This window comes from Elgaria multicarinata, chromosome 2, assembly GCF_023053635.1.
Source record: "Elgaria multicarinata webbii isolate HBS135686 ecotype San Diego chromosome 2, rElgMul1.1.pri, whole genome shotgun sequence".
In the NCBI taxonomy this organism is placed as follows: domain Eukaryota; kingdom Metazoa; phylum Chordata; class Lepidosauria; order Squamata; family Anguidae; genus Elgaria; species Elgaria multicarinata.
In genome coordinates, this window is record NC_086172.1 from 7,735,084 (window position 1) to 7,738,083 (window position 3,000).

The window sequence follows — 3,000 nt, forward strand, 5'->3', positions numbered from 1 at the left end:
AGAGACGCTGCAAAAACTCAAAAAGTGGATATGGCTCCAGAGCCTTGTCCCTCTGTACAGTTTCGCAAAAACACTTCCTCGTACAAGTGACTCTTCAGTGCCCAGGGCACGCCCTGATGCATAGCATTGCTGTGATGGATTTGGGAGCCTTAAGCAATTTTATGGACATTGCCTTTGCTGCTGCTCACCAGATCCTAACTCTGCCCACAAGTCACCCAGTGGTGGTAGAGACAATTGATGGCAGGCCTGTGACTTCAGGGCCTGTAATTGATAGCATCAAAATGTGTCCCTCACCCTGGAGATCCAGGAACATAAATAGGAACTTCATTTCTATCTGGCAGCGACACCACACTTTCCCCTGGTATTGGGAATGACTTGGCTGGCCCTCCATGACCCGCAGATATCCTGGTCCCAGAGTGACCTGACCTTTTCCTCCCTATATTGTCAGGAGCACTGCTTACCTGAAAGAGGGAGCTCCACATTGGAGGAGATGCCACTGCCTGACCTCAAGGATCTTCCTGCTAAATACAGTGCTCCATCGGCTCCATGAACACCGTTTAGATGCCCAGACAATTTTGCAGCCACCCAGATCCTGCTATCTATGGCAGAGCGGGTCCAGGTTCAGCAGCAGCAAGACAAATATGCACAGGCCCACTCCGTGAATGTCAAGATCCAGGTACCCCAGAAAATTCCCTTTTTTCAGTCCAAAACAGACTCTTCTACAACCGGGAACATCTTTATACCCCATCAGGGTGCCTCCAGGCAGAAGTATATCAGCTTTGCCAATGCAGCTGACCAGCAAGACATTCCGGCCTTTTCAAGACCCTCCACTTAGTTACTAGGGTCTTTTGGTGGCCTAAAACACAGGAAGAGAAACTGCTCAGCAAGAGAAACTGCTCAGTTCATTTAGAACCTTCATTTCTAATAGCTCCAAAGAAAGCTGGCGTAAGGTCTGGGATGAAGATCTCCGGATAAACACTTTGTACATACCAGGTGAAGTTTTTGCAATGTAACCGCTCGTTCAGCTCAAGACGCTCAGTAAGGTCTCCGTGTGTTTTCTCTCTAGCCATCTGCGAGGCCCGCTGGTTCCTCCTGTAGAAGATTTCCTTGTAGTCGTCCATCCAGACTTCTGCAAAGTACACCTGGTTCCTGGAGATCACTTGAGTCCCTTTCAGGAAGGTGTGGAGGCTTTTGGAACGGAACACGTGGCCAACGACTGAGCAAGGAATGATCTCCAGCTGACCTCCACTGCCAAACCTGAAAGGACATCTCCACATTTCCCCCTCCCCAGATCTCCATCTGGTTGTCGTATGAGCCGATGTGTTCAAAATAGGACATGGAGATGGCAAAGAGGCCACCAGCAAATGTGGGGGTCTTGATAGGATAAGTCTCATCTTTCCTCCTCTGCTTCTCATGTTGAGGGATGGACTCCCATCCCAAAGTCAGACTCCAGTCAAAGTTCCCTCGACTGTGCACCTTCCCATATTGAGTTGGCTTGGAGAACTCAAAGGTGTTCAATTTTGAAGATATCTGGACTGACCACAGCTGTGGGCTCTTCAGTAATTCGCGATAAGAGAGGCTCTAACCACCCATGGAAACATTCACAGTGAGCATCCAGGAATGTGAGTACATCTCCTGTAGCAACGCTGGCACCGAGCAATCGGGCTGTTATTAAACCCTTCCTTTCCAGCTGCCAGACGACCTTCACTATCTGCAATTGCTTCACATAGTTGTCTAACTCTTCTTTCAAGTAATCATCTGTACTGGCATCGTCCACAAGAATGATTTCTTTTAGCAATATAGCTGGGGAGGCGTACAGAACACTGCACACAGTGCGAAGCAAAGTTGACCAGGCCTCGTTATGGAAAACGATGACGACGCTGGTGGTCAGGAGGGGAGGGCATCGTTTGAATTTTTGGTCGATACACTCTGGAGGCCGGCTGTCTGATCTTAAGGCCCTTTGGAGAGAGATCCGGTCAGTGGCATAGGCATTGAAACAGTGCTTGTCGTAGCCACGTTCTTTCGCTTTCGTCTCCTCTGGTGTCCACTGGTCCTTCTTGAAAGGTTTGCCATCAGCTCCTGGGCTATTGGGGTCTTGAGGTGGACATTCCATGAAGGGCTTCAGTTCTGCTGGTGTGTAATATCCCGGCAGGCAGGACTTGCTGTTCCGGACAGGCACCTCTTGCTGAACCGGAGCCCCAATCTGCAGCTTTGGCATGGAGTCCTGGATGTTGTTGACGGCTCCCATCATTATGTCAATCTTTTGGTCTTTCCTGACCACAGCGTTCTTTAGCCAAGGCTCCTCCCTTTGGTCCCCATTGCTCACATCCCTTTGCATGATGAAGAGGAAGTCCACAAAGGCAATGCCCCCCAAAGCCAGCTTCAGTGGGCCGTAATGTCTTCAAAGCAGCCTCATCGTGAGCGTGGCTTCGGCGACTACTCCTACATCAAAGACGCAGCCTCTTCAAACCTCTGCTTATTCTGTGGAATCTCACCATCTTTCTTCAAACTGAAAATGGGCAGCTGGAAAAGTTTGGGTTGAAAGGAGCCCATTTAGAACCTTTTCTGCCTACATGGTTTACCAGAATCCATAGTCTCAGACCACAGCACCCAGCTTCTGGCTCATTTCTGGCAAACCCTGTTATAATCATTGGACGTACAACTCCACCTCTCTTTGGCCCATCATCTCCAAACAGATGAGCAAACTGAGAGTACCAACACTACCCTTGAACAGTACCTCCGGTGCTATGTCAACTTTCACAGGACAATGGGGCAGAATTGCTGCCCTTAGCGGAGTTTGCATACAAGTCCCAGCATTCCTCTACCCACTAAACACCATTTTTGTACATTATGGGTACCACCCATGATACTTCCCTTCGGTCTCTCCACCATCGTTAGTTCTAAACACAGATCAAGTAATTCAGAAACTCTACATCAGGTCTTATGGGAGCGACTGGAGTGGGCCAAAGAAGCATATAAACGCAGTTAAACAATATCAAC

The 3,000-nt window shown here is 49.0% G+C and overlaps 1 pseudogene; it reads right to left on the bottom strand.

Annotated features, from left to right (window-relative positions):
* Positions 1 to 902: 902 nt before the first annotated feature.
* On the bottom strand, positions 903 to 2,416 carry LOC134393503 (polypeptide N-acetylgalactosaminyltransferase 6-like; annotated as a pseudogene).
* Between the last annotated feature and the right edge of the window lie 584 nt (positions 2,417 to 3,000).